This window comes from Lissotriton vulgaris, chromosome 10, assembly GCF_964263255.1.
Source record: "Lissotriton vulgaris chromosome 10, aLisVul1.2, whole genome shotgun sequence".
Taxonomy (NCBI): domain Eukaryota; kingdom Metazoa; phylum Chordata; class Amphibia; order Caudata; family Salamandridae; genus Lissotriton; species Lissotriton vulgaris.
The window spans coordinates 1,125,725,048-1,125,738,497 of record NC_141698.1 but is presented as its reverse complement, the minus strand read 5'-3'; the positions used below and the strand labels follow the sequence as shown (position 1 = coordinate 1,125,738,497).

The 13,450-nt window shown below is 51.0% G+C and overlaps 1 protein-coding gene across 1 annotated transcript in view; it reads left to right on the top strand.

The window, feature by feature from the left end:
* Positions 1–2,351: 2,351 nt before the first annotated feature.
* The window catches only part of LOC147689433 (BTB/POZ domain-containing protein KCTD12-like), a 139,836-nt gene continuing 128,737 nt past the window's right edge, over positions 2,352–13,450 (top strand). Inside the window, exon 1 of the mRNA XM_086942207.1 lies at positions 2,352–2,489. The gene's annotated coding sequence lies outside the window, so the exon portion shown is untranslated. The remainder of the gene's footprint in view (positions 2,490–13,450) is intronic.

Below are 13,450 nucleotides of genomic sequence, written 5' to 3'. Positions count from 1 at the left end.
CCAGTGCCACACCCCGTAATCATCGAAGACCCATGTCCGGGCCCATTGGTCCAAACTGAGCATTGACTTTGGATTATTCCCAGATGGACGGAACACCCTGGTGCTCATCGACTCTCACTCACGATTTCCTGTAGTGGAAGTAGCGCCCTCGACGGCGTTCACCCACGTCCAAGCTGTACTGGATCGCACATTTGCGATGATGGGTCTGCCCGAAGAAATCCGGTCAGACAATGGACCACCCTTCCAAGGCCGAGACTTCCAGGTCTATCTAGCCTCCCGTGGCATCAAGCACAGGAAGATTACCCCGCAGTGGCCACAGGCAAATGGAGAGGTGGAGAGGTTCATGCGAACTTTGAACCGGGCACTTCACATCGGGGTAGAGAAAGGAGACGATGCCGAACAATGCCTCTCACAATTCCTCAGTGCATATCGCCAAACTCAACATTGCACCACCCGGTGCGCCACGGCACACCTGCTGTTCCGAAGAACCCCCAGAGATTGTGTACCGGCTCACCCGTCCTGGAGTCCCCCGTAACTCGATCAGACTGCCGCACAACGAAGAAGGAAGCAGTCTAATGACAAAGCGAGTCAGGCCCGGAGGACTCAACCCATGAACATTGTAGTTGTAGACAGAGTAATAATGAAGGATTGCCACCCAAACTGAAAGTATTACACCGCATACGAGCCGGAGGTGTGGGAAGTGATCAACACCCAAGGAACCATGGTGTCAGTCAGGAGAGGCACCCGAGTGGTCACACAAAATACATCCTGTTTCAAGAGAGTTCCCAGGGATCGGGAGGCTGCCGGCCCACCGACCGAAGAGTAAGGGTGGGGAGAATAAGTGACCTCTACAGAGTCCTCAGCGAGCCAACAGAAGGAACCACAAATGCAACAATGAGGAGAACCGGAAGCGACAGCAACCAGGAAGGGTCCCGCGGAGTGTGAGACCATCCCCGCGGAGGACCCGGCAGAGGCGGAAGCAAGCAAGAACACCCGGAGCCAGAAGTATGGCCTACAACCGAATCCGACTCCAAGCCAGAGACTGAAAGACTTTGCATTTTGTGCGCGTAAGATCGGAGTCCTCCCCGGAGGCGAGGCTACGCATCCGAAAGATTGGAGGGATGTAATGACGGAGTCACCCGGCCCGTCCACACACGCAACACACACGCACACACACACACACCCACCCCGAGGGCGGGTTCGCCCAAGGGTATAAATAAAAGGGGCGAGACCGCTCGGGGTCTTGGGCCCAGCATAGCTAACTTTGTCTCACCTGTCTGTCATTTTTAGTAAAGGCTTAAACCTGCGGCTCAGACTGTCCTCTGCCCCCCAGGTGACCTGCGTCACCACACCAATGTAACAGCCCCCCATCGCCGAATCCTCCACCCCCTCGACTCCGTGTCACTCACAGCCCCTCATTCGCGAGTTTCTCCCCATCTGACCCCCACCCGTGCGGTAATCATGTGCCTGTGGGCGGCTGCGCGGAGTGACGTCAGAGGATGTGTGTGTGTGTGTGTGTGTGTTAGGCGGTGGGGGGGGGGGGGGGGGGGGGGGGTGCTGCCTTTCCGGCAATAACAAAATAATGTAGACGAGTCCTCGAGAGTGGAGGGGATGGGGGAGAGGAGGGAGGCTGTGCGGGGAGAGGAGAGGAGCGCGTGAGGCTCCAGTCATCACTACGTAGCCTGCGACAGAGGAGGAGGAGAGGAGGGACCGAGAGGTGGAGGAGGAGAGGAGGTCCTGGAGGGAGGACCCGAGAGGCGGTCCTGGAGAGACCGAGAGGTGGAGGGAGAGGAGGGACCGAGAGGTGGAGGAGGTCCTGGAGGGAGGGCCGGAGAGGCGGTCCTTGAGAGACCGAGAGGTGGAGGAAGAGGAGCGATAGAGGTGGAGGAGGAGGAGGGGCGATAGAGGTGGAGGAGAGGAGAGACCGAGAGGTGGAGGAGGAGGAGCGATAGAGGTGGAGGAGAGGAGAGACCGAGAGGTGGAGGAGGAGGAGCGATAGAGGTGGAGGAGAGGAGAGACCGAGAGGTGGAGGGAGGGCCTGAGAGGTGGAGGAGGAGCGATAGAGGTGGAGGAGAGGAGAGACCGAGAGGTGGAGGGAGGGCCTGAGAGGTGGAAGAGGAGGGGCGACAGAGGTGGAGGAGAGGAGAGACCGAGAGGTGGAGGGAGGGCCTGAGAGGTGGAGGAGGAGCGATAGAGGTGGAGGAGGAGGAGGAGGAGAGACCGAGAGGTGGAGGGAGGGCCTGAGAGGTGGAGGAGGAGCGATAGAGGTGGAGGAGAGGAGAGACCGAGAGGTGGAGGGAGGGCCTGAGAGGTGGAGGAGGAGGAGCGATAGAGGTGGAGGAGGTCCGGAGGCAGGCGCCGAGAGGTGGTCCTGGAGGCAGGCGCCGAGAGGTGGAGGAGAGCGCAGGTCCTGCAGGGACCACAGCCTGCGCCATCGCAGCCCCGGAGGGCAGGAGCGGCGCCGGGAGTCCGGACTGAGCGCATCTGAGGTAAAGACCCCCCCTCCCCCGGCTGCGGGGGTGTAATCCGTGTGCGGCTGATGAGGCCGCGGCTCCGACTGACCCCCAGCTCTGGCCGCCCGCCAGATCATACCCCAAATCCATCCATCCGGCCAGGGCGATTTACTCCGAGCCCCGTCTCTGGGAGGCGGAGTGGATCTTGGAGGGACGTGGGCTCAGCAAGATGGGCGCATGACGGGGGTTGTTGCGGATTCAGTGGAAGTTAATGACTCCGAACTAGGGGAGAGAGGGGGCAGTGAAAGGAGGGGGGCTGTCGACTACGGGGTTCAGTGGATGTTTAGGGGCCGTCGATGGAAATGAATGTCTGAGTCGGGGGTCATACACGCCAGGCCCCTGGGGACCGCAGAAGGTGGACACTGGCACGAGTGAGTGAAGTGGCAGAGCTGGGGGTTGGGTTCGACCGGGGGAGATGGTGCACTGGTATTCGCAAGAGACCCAGGGGTGCCTGAGAGCCAGAAGTCGGTAAAAGTTTGGGGTGCGCTGAAGTTGGTGTATCTGCAAGAGTCGGCAGATGTGGGGGTCTCAGTGGAGTTAGAAGCAGGGGGGGGGGGTTCAGCCAGAGGGGCATCTTGGCGGGGGGGGAGGGGTTACAAGCAGCAATTAGAGGGGTTCTCTGGACTTGTCGTTGAGCAGGAGTTGCGGGGTCACATGGGGGTCCGCAGGAGGTGGTGGCGAGGCTGTCAGGCGTTGAAAGACAGCTGGGTGTCGGAGTCCTTCTGCCCCCCCCCCCCCCCCCCACACACACACGCGCACGCACAAAGTACGGTATCCCAAGCTCCTAGGGCACGACCCCTGATCCATACTCCGAACACCTCACGTGCGACAGGACCACTGTCGGGCGTGATGTGAGACCCTGGTGCCCTGTTCATGGGTCCCCATCAGTGCGCCGGGCATCTGGGCTCCGAGTCAGGGGCCGCGGTGACCCCTCGTAGCCCCTGGTGGAGAGACGCGGGACCCCGCATGGACCCAGAGGCCCCCCATCACTGTCCTGGATTAGTGGTGAGGATGTCTGGACACCAGGTCAGGGCCGCGGTGACCCCTCGTAGCCCTGGGTGGAGACACGGGGCCCCGCATGGACCCGGGGCCAGAGCTTCCCCATGATTGCTAGGGATTCGTGGCCGCGGTGACCCCCGCGGGCACCCTCTGTACCGGAGAAGTTGGGTGCCCCGTCTGGACCCGTGACCCCCCTCATTGCGCTGCATCCCTGGGTTGTGGGGCACGACCCAGCCTTGTTACACTCAGTGGGTGCGCTTCACTGCCTGCTCCAGCGCTCAGAAGAGTCCGCTAAGCGGCGGTACTTAAGGGTCTTTCCCACGAACACACACTGCATGGCTCTCGCCTGCGTGGTGGACTTTGGAGTAACATCGGGGCAGGAGACGGGGACACACGTGGGTGGACGGCGTCCACCTACTTTTTTTTCACAGGGTGGACGCCGTCCTCCACCCTGCCAAGAAGTTGGGCCCCACTGATACAGATGCTGAATTCGTCCTGGTGTAATTTGCTAACATCGGGACCCTCGGTTTCAGCAGCGCCTGCACGGCTTGTCTGCTTTCCATCGCAACAAGGTGCAGGCGGGACGGATGGGACTATATAACAAAGGCCCCATCTGAGGGGTCATCGGGCCTCCTCTAGTCTCCTGGCTGGGAGCAGTCAGGAGCCGCACACCTAGAATCACATGCAGCAGAGGGAAAGAAAGGCTCACACCTTGGTAGCACTTCACACATCCTTGAGGCAGCTTGTCACTTTGTTCAGTCTCTGTTTAGGAGATATGCATGCACTGTAAGAATGTCAGAGGTGTTGATTTTTCCCAATATTTGCACAACGTAAATAGCATTGATATAGCGCTTACTACCCCCGAGGAGGCTTTGTAGTAATTTAAATATCACTGTTTTCTTTTAAAGCACTATGGGTAGAGGAAGCTTTACACAGACAAAAGGCATCATTGGTGAATGTGAAGCGCACACAAGAGTGAATCTTCTGCCTCAATCAGGAGAGTTTGCAAGTATACTCATGAGACATGTTAAACATATATGTGGAGGCAGGGCTTTAAGTGGGCCGGGTCTCAAGGGGTCTGAGCACCGGCAGTTTTTTAAAGGGGGCCTCGAAACGGGTCTCTATTGGGCTCTGTTTTGAGCCCTGGCACAGGTGGTCCGGTTTTTTCCGGACTGCAGAGACACCAGTTTGCTGTCACTGCAGTCTGGAAAAAAGCGCCAGGGCGCAAAACAGCCTGAAAGAGACCCATTTCGAGACAGCAAGCACATGGATGTGCGCTGCCCACACTGCTCACTTCTCACTAGTGGAGAAGTTACGGCATGACGTCATGCCAGGTGAGCGTTGTGGGGGGAAAGGAAATCCTTTAAAGAGTCATTTTCTTTCTGGATTTCCCTTCTCTTTCTGAAACGCAAGAGCAGCAAAATTGTGGTAGGTTCACCAGGGCTTTAAGCTTAAGCTTTTTCAATATTATATGTAACGAGCCATAGTTAGTTGCAGCTTATTTATCTTATGCAACTAATAACCATTGACAAAGCCAATAGTCCTTACTTGTTGTAGGTATGATGTTACTTGTTGTATCACATATCTGGATGCAATGACAGAAACAGCAAAATACAAGTCAAGCGGCACACTATGATGATAAACAGATTTTTAGCGAAAGTATTTTAAAGCCACGCCCCTAATTACACTGGCCACGCCCCTTCGAGAGACCCCCCCAGTTTTTTCATCCCACTTAAAGCCCTGTGTGGAGGGCTAGATGTGATGTCACTTCTTGTGATGTCACGCGCCGTGATGCCACTGGTATACTGATTAATTAGGTTAGACCCGCCACTTCTTTATTTTTTTTAGGACTTGTGCCCTGGGTAACATGAATTGTAAATAGACCCCGCAGCCAGAGATAATGGCAGACTAGGGCGCCGCGCTCAGTCTGGTACCAGCCCGCTCTCGTGGAGCGAGTGTGCGTGCATGGCATCGCCCACGAGAGCGGGTGCCTCGAATGTACTTGTGCATAGCACACAGGCTCGCTTGCTCCGCGTGGGCGTGTCGGCGCATAGAGCGCACTGACTCGAACCGAGGGGTTTCTTAGCGCGCACCGACCCGCCCGCCTGGCGAGTGAGTTTTGGATGAATGAGTGTCCTGGTGTAGCACGCGCTGACTGACTCGTCGAGGCATTTCCACGAACGTATAGCTGTGCATTTCAGGATGCCGGTCATGTGGCCTCACGCGGGAGAGGGTGGGCTGGAGATGCCATACTTTTTCAATTTGAGAAAAACAGTTCCCCGAAATGTTGTATGAAAAGGCAGCCGCCCCGGGGCGGTTAATTGCACGAGTTGGCCTGCTTCAGCCGCAGTGCGAGGCAGGGAGGGGGTCTCCTGCGGGAGGCGCAGACACAGCCTTCAGGGCGCTGCTGCTGAGCGAACTGTGACTGTGCGCAACCTGCAGAGGTCAAGGGCCCTCGGAAGCCGGGCTTGGCTTCATTGGTGGAATCCCTTGAAGCTCTGAGGACTCATTTGTATTTTGAAAGGTGTGTAAGGGAGCCACCGGCTAAGCTGTCAAGTGTGTGCTTTTAAAATACGATTATAAAGAAAATGCACTATGTACAGTCTAGGTATTACTTAAATCTGCATGTTCGAAGCACTTTATCTTAAACCTTTTTGCGCATTGTGTACTTGTCTATCTTATACTCTGTGTAATGCACGTTTAAAATAATGATGTACATGTTCACAGCGCTTTCTGTCTCAGACTGCGACCTCGTAGCACTAAACTAACAAGTCACTATTCCCTACTGCACCTGGCAGGATTGAACTCTGAGGCTCCCTGGTGCAGCGCGCTGACTGACAGAGGGTCACACAGTCAGTTCTGCTGCTGCACAGTATCCATTGTGTGCGTGAGCAGAAGCGCAGCGTAAAGTGCCAACATGGCACTTACCTCTTCTTTGTGCCAAGGAAGCTTGCGCGGCTGCTTCTCGTGCTGTACCCGTGCTGTGTGTTATTGGACCTGGGTGTGTACCTTTCACTACACAAAAAACTTCAAACAACTGGCTCGGGCACTATGCATTTTGATGCCGGATGCAAATTAATGTGTGAAATAACTGAAGAGATGTGAAACGAGGACAACTTTCAGAAGGTACGACAACAGGCCTTTCCAAACCAACTCTTCCGAACGACCAACATCCCCAGCCCACCCAGCTTTAATAGAGATGAGGTGGGCACAGCTAACGGCAGACGGCGTCTTTTAGATGGAATGGCCATTCCCTTTGCACAGACAGACATACTGTTTTGCAGACTTCCCCAGGGGAGTTCTGTGCTTGAAACCTTTGGCTGAGCCCTGATGAAGCCCCAGGTCCATCTGTGGGTGAAACACGGACCGAGCGATGGTTCCCTTCACGCGAGCTCTGGCATCCGCTTGGTGTCCGCACGTCCCATGAGCAGCAACGGACGCGCGGCTTTAGGCATTATTTTTTATTTTTAAAGTTTTATAAAGCAGCGGAGGGGAGAGAGCAATAAAGAAACGGGCGAGAATGACACGGTCCGATCACCCACTATCCTTGAGTGTCCAGGGGGAGAGGCGACGGCTCGGATATGGTAGTCTAGGTAAGTTGATACTCAGTGCCGGCATCGGAATCTCTCTCCTGAAGAACCCTATATCTACAGGTCTCATTTATTCAGCATATCTGCGCACTCCAGGGCCCCGGAAACACCACTTTCCATCCAGAACTTCTCTGCAGTGGGGTACCAATGTACCCTACACAGGTATCACTAGGAGGCACTCGGGGAGTTAAGGGAGCCCTTAAGGGGCCAACACAGTTCAGATGTTTCTGAAGTCTGTGCCTCTTGAAATAATAAGTCAGGGGAAAATCCCTGGAGAAACTACTCTTTTACTCACTCTATTATATCTTGTTTATCACATTCATCCAGAGGACCTGGTTTACAAATAAGAATGTATAATTCCCACACTAAAATGTAACGTTTACACTCTTTTTATTTTTCATAAAAAATGGAAGAAGACACTGTCCTTCACACATGGATTAAAATTTCAGAAAAGCTTCCTGAAAGCATACATAATTAAAACATTATGAGTTTGCACTAAAGCCTGCATCGCTGCTGTGGCCCTAAAAGTCACTTTAAGGAAGCGGACGAGCATGTTTGGAACAGGCGCCCAAGGAGAGGGAGTGAGGGATAGAAAGAAGCAGCTTCTACCGCGTAGAGCTTAGAGGTCATGCTGGTAAAGAGACTACCAAGTGATCCACTGCACGAGGAGCTAGCCACAGAAAGGAATGCTGGTAACGAGCTAGCCGCAGATCGAAATAACGAGATGGGTGGAGAGGAAACGAAACCAACGTGTGTGCACTGCCTTTCTTACTGTGGCATTAACAAAATATGTTTTCTGTAGCTCCGGGAGGGACGGGGTGCGAGCGAGGAAGCAACAGATGGCCAGAGCTGGCCAACCAAAAGAAACAATCGGTGATGTCTGTTGGGGCAGAACCAAGCACCCAAAGGTGGGACAGATGGACTCTACTCACTAACCAGAGTAGACCTTTTGAACAGAAGGCCATCTAAAAGCGCTGGGCGTGTTGAAAGCCCATATAGTGAATACAGCATGCCTAGCAGCACATGCACTGCCCTGGCTCATCCTAAAAAGTGCTTTCTCCTTCATGCAGCTGTGATTATTTTATTAATCCAACTGCCTAAGCTTGAACTTTCAGCAGCACACACTTGTTGTAATGCTGTTAAAGTGTCGTAGATAACTAGATAATGGAGTGTGTTTGTTTGTCTCTGGCAGCAGCACAGATGGGAGGAGGGCAGTCATGAGTAATATATTGAAGTCCCAGCACCCTCCCCTTTTGTCATTAATTTTAGACTTCTGACTACAATTTTGTGTTTGATAGCAGTATGGGATGCCCAGGGCTAAGTTAATTTAATTTACGTGGATTTTTAGGTCTGGCTTCACAGTGCAGTTGTCGCTTGACCTTATGTAATCCACAAAAAAGAGCTTCTAGAGTACTACTAAGAGAGGCGCTTGGGCACCACCACATGTTGGTCCCCCTGAGTACAGGATTTGATTGGGTTGAATGTGTGTGCTTCAACTACAAAGGTGATAGGGTTGCACTTTTTGGCTTGTGGAAAGCTCATACAGCTGGGCTGAGCTGGTTATGGTGGGGAGCCAGGGATCAAGGCCACAGTTCTGCTCTGTTTGGTATGAAATATTATGATAAAGGACCTATGCCTTGCATTTGTTTTGAAAAGCACCTATTAAAGTCAATAGGCATTTAAGTGTAATTGGTATTGCGCTATTTTAAAGCCTACCGTAGATATAGAAGGTTTGCTCCGAGAGCCCATGTTAGGCCCTCTTAGGAGACACAGTATTTTTGTTAGGCAGCTGTCATTTTGTCTACCTTTCTAATTTCATGACTGTGTTCCTAGTGGTTTCCTTGTAGGAAAGCTTACACTTTTAACTGTAGAACGGGACTATTTATGGTAACGAGCTACAGGCCTAATTGGGCCCTGGGAAAAGTTGTCCCTGATGCCATAGGTCTGGTCTGCCTATTATGAAACGTTCTGACAAAGCCAGTCGGCCTAGCCTATTGATTGTGAAAAGCATTTGTTAAAGCCAGTAAGCCTTTAACAGCTGGGTGTTATCACATTGTGTCACAAGCTCTAGACGGGTATTTTGTGACCTGTAATCTCACATATGACGGTAGTAGGCAAGGGTTTTGGCACTGGCCATCCACTCTGACAAACACACCCTGAGGGTTTCACTGTGATGATTCGTGTTACGCACTTTTTTGAAAGGGGTTGGACACATTTTTTTTAAGCTGTATGTCTCTCCACATATTTGTAATTTTCGAACGGTATGCATGATGGTTGCCAGTTACATGTGTACTTGAACAAGCCGGTATGGCTAACGCAAAGTGTATGCGCATTATCAGTTCACTGCAGAAGACATTCTAGATGTCATAGGTTTGATCTTATTAAACCTTATGAATCCGCTAGTAGGCCTGACCTGATTATTGTGAAAAGCATGTGTTTAAGGCAATAGGCTTTTAATGTTGGATTGTTATTAAACTTTGCTAAAGGCACGTTTTTTATTCCATGGAATCGCTCAGATTTCCGTAGTAAACAGGGTTTTGGCGTTGGTGGCCACTCAAACAAACCTTGGTGATGATGGACTATTTGAACTATGGTAACCCTCACTAGGCTTTGAGTAGATATTTTGTGATGTTTTGACACCGCTGTGTTGGATATATATTACCCGATAGTTGTCTTGTGGGAATGCTTGAGACAAACAAAGTAGGTCTGAGCTGGTTATGGTGACAAGCCAATTCTAAGGTCATAGGCCGGATTGATTGTAATAGTAAAGTTCCGATAAAAGTAGTAGGTCCGACACTGTGAAAAACATGTTAAAGTCAGCAGGCATTTAAGGGTAGCTTGATATCGCTCTGTTTAAAGCCTACAGATTGGTATTTTGCTGCCTGGAATCTCACCGACCACCTTTAGTAGGCAAGAGTATTGGTGCTGGTTACCGACTCTGACAAACCATGGGAGTAGAAGATTTACACAGTTAGATCCCTTGACGGGCCCTCTTACGAGAGCTAGTATTTTGCTTTGCCAACTGTCGTTTTCTGCCTGTGTGCCTGATGGTTGGCCTATGGGAAAGCTTAGCTCAGGACGGGAGGCCTTAGTCGGGTATGGTGTCCAGCCAATAACAGGAAGAGGCCTGATTGCTTCACTAGGAAAACATCTTTCCAATGCCATAGGTCCGAACTGTTCATTACGAAAAGTTATGATCAATGCAGTAGGACTGGCTGACTGTGAAAAGCATACGCTAAAGTCGATAGGCTGTTATGGGTACGTTGCTATTTCTCTGTTGTAAAGCCTACATATAGGCATTATGTTACATGAACTGTCACAGATCACCGTTTTAGGTAAGGATGTTGGCATCTGTTACTGCCCCTGACAACCTAGGGTAGAAGATTTGCCCTGTAATAATTCTTGCTAGATGCTCTTCACAGCTGTTTGCCACGACTCTGTGTGTGTATACTTATATGTATGTCATCTGCATACATTAAGTGCCTTTGGGTCAGCTCTATACTGCCATTGTTCAGCCGGAGTGTTATTTACACTCTGCTTTCATCTTTAAAAGTAAACTGCATGGGGTAATGGTTCAGTCCACACCAGTTACTGGCTCTCATGCCCTGGACATAACAGAATTGTCTGATCCCATGCACAGCCACCTGAAAATCAATGTGCTTTAGCATCGGAGCTGGTTGGCTAGTCCTTCAATTTCCAGTTTTTCCTTTTATACCTCCCCATTCATTTATTTGCTTGTTATGTTTTTTATTTTAATGTTTCCTAAGAGAATACGCCAGTGCTCCAGGCAGTGCTTATGGGGCGCTTGTTTGACTCACTTCGTTTGCAGGTCGCCACGCCACATCTCATGTGGGCGCTTCCTCTACACCAGGAGACTATTATGGAATGCTGCGGTCCATACTGTATCATTGTTTTACCGTTCCAAAATGGCCAAACGTGGTGGCCTTGCTTTGAGTTTAAAATAATGATAGACTGGTTACAAGGCCTCGGCAAGACAGTCATCCACTGCTATATTTAGTTTAGTTATTGCAAGGATATCCTTGCCGTGTTCAGGCGGCAGCATGTTTTCTTTTTTCTACTTATGTTCTTTCAATGTATCTGACCTATGTTGTTGGGTTTGTGAGTGGTTTTTATTGTGGTTGACCTCAATAGGTGCGTGCAAAAAAGAATCCATAGATGGATGTCTGAGTGCCAAGATGAGTGATAAAGCATATGCGTGATAACTCATTGAGTGCCCAAATCCATCCGTTACCATGGAAGACCCTTTCATTCATAAGCCAGACCTATTGACATTGCTAATGCTGGCTGTTTCTTGTTGTACGCAAAAGCCTTTCCTCTATTCCACCATTTGTAAATGTTTACAAAAGGCCCTTATTCAGAGTTGCCTGGTATCAGGGTGCTGTAAAAATGCCTAATGAGAAACAAATCCTGCATGGTGCATTTTTTAGGTCGAGCCTAGCTATTGCGTAAGCAATCGCTATGCGAGAGATATAGAGGGGCACCAGAAAATCCTGCCAAGAGGGCTTTGAAATGTGGATTATGGCCAGTGCATGTGCGCCGAGCGCATGCTTGCCATTTGCTCCCCCTCGCCCCCCCCCCCCCCCCCCATCAGACTGGAAAGGAAGCTGCTCGCACACCACCATTTGTTTGAGCCTCTGCATCAGACTTCAAAGGAAGCCGCACCTCACCCCGCATCAGTTTTCAGAGGAATGCGCTCCCGAACTTGCTGGCCTCACTCTCATGAGCCGTACTAAAGGGAGTGGTGATGGACGGAGCATCTGAATCAATCAAACACTCACACCCAGTCAAAAGATCTGGGTTTAATCCATCACCGTTCTTTAGCCCACTCTGCCACCCCAGTTCAGACATGGCTATATGCAAATCAGTCTGACCCTGTGCCTCATGGGAACAGTCCAGCCCGAACTGCCAAGCCATGTCTTCTCTGGACCGGAAACAAGCTTCCAAGGACCGGTTTCTGGCATTCCAGCTGTCTTCAGCCCGGCTTGCTTGAATCCAGTGGCAAAGTGAGCAAGGGACTCACGTCTGAGCATACCCTGCCACACTTATGGCGGCCAAAAGCGGTACAAAAGGGGGGGTGATGGACGGAGCATCTGAATCAATCAAACACTCACACCCAGTCAAAAGATCTGGGTTTAATCCATCACCGTTCATTAGCCCACTCTGCCACCCCAGTTCCGACATGGCTATATGCAAATCAGTCTGACCCTGTGCCTCATGGGAACAGTCCAGCCCAAACTGCCAAGCCATGTCTTCTGTACTGCCAGAAACCGGTCCTCGGAAGCTTGTTTCCGGTCCAGAGAAGATATGGCTTGGCAGTTCGGCTGGACTGTTCCCATGAGGCACAGGGTCAGACTGATTTGCATATAGCCATGTCTGAACTGGGGTGGCAGAGTGGGCTAAAGAACGGTGATGGATTAAACCCAGATCTTTTGACTGGGTGTGAGTGTTTGATTGATTCAGATGCTCCGTCCATCACCACCCCCTTTTGTATCACTCTCATGGGCCTTCATTTATTTGTTTTCATGGTCTATTCTTCATCCAGCTCTCTCTCTCCTTACCCCTGTTTCTTCCCCTCTCTCTCGCTTTCAACCTTGTTTCCATAGGTTACTTTCCTTTCCCCATTCACTCTAATTTTCCCCTCCCAATACCTGCTTTCCTTTCTCTCACAGCTCTCTGCTTTTTATTTCCCACATTCTTAATTCACTTTAATTTTTCCGTGCTCTGTTTTCCATTCTACTAAGCTCTGTACTTTTCTTTAATTTCTTTTCACTCTGCTTTCTTTTCTCCTACGTTCTCCTTCGTTTCCTCCCACACACCGTCTTCCATACTGCCATTCTTTGCCTTCCCTTTTGTCACATTAGCTGCCTTCTTTTTTGACATACGCTCTTTGCTTTGTGATAACGTTTGCTTACTTTCTCCTAGTCTACCTTACATTCTTTTCTGTGCACTGTGACCAAAGTTTCACATGCACACTGCTTTTCTTCTCCCATGATCTCTGCCTTCCTTTCTCTCTTGCTGTCCGTCTTAATTTTTCCCATGCACTCTGCCTTCGTTTTTCCCTCTCACTCTGCTTCCCTTTCCCCCATGCCTTTCACCTTCCTTTTCCCATGTCTGCCTTGCTGTCACCCACGATCTCAGCCTTCCTTTCTCCCATGCTTTCTAGCTTTTTTCCCTTTCTCCCATGCTGTCAGCCTTCCCTTTTTTGCATTCTGTCTGCCTTACTATCTCCCATGAACTCGGCCTTCCCGTCTTCCTTGCTCTCTGCTTTCCCTTTTCCCATGTCGGCTTTTCTTTCTCTCATGCTCGATCTTACTTTTACCCTTGCTC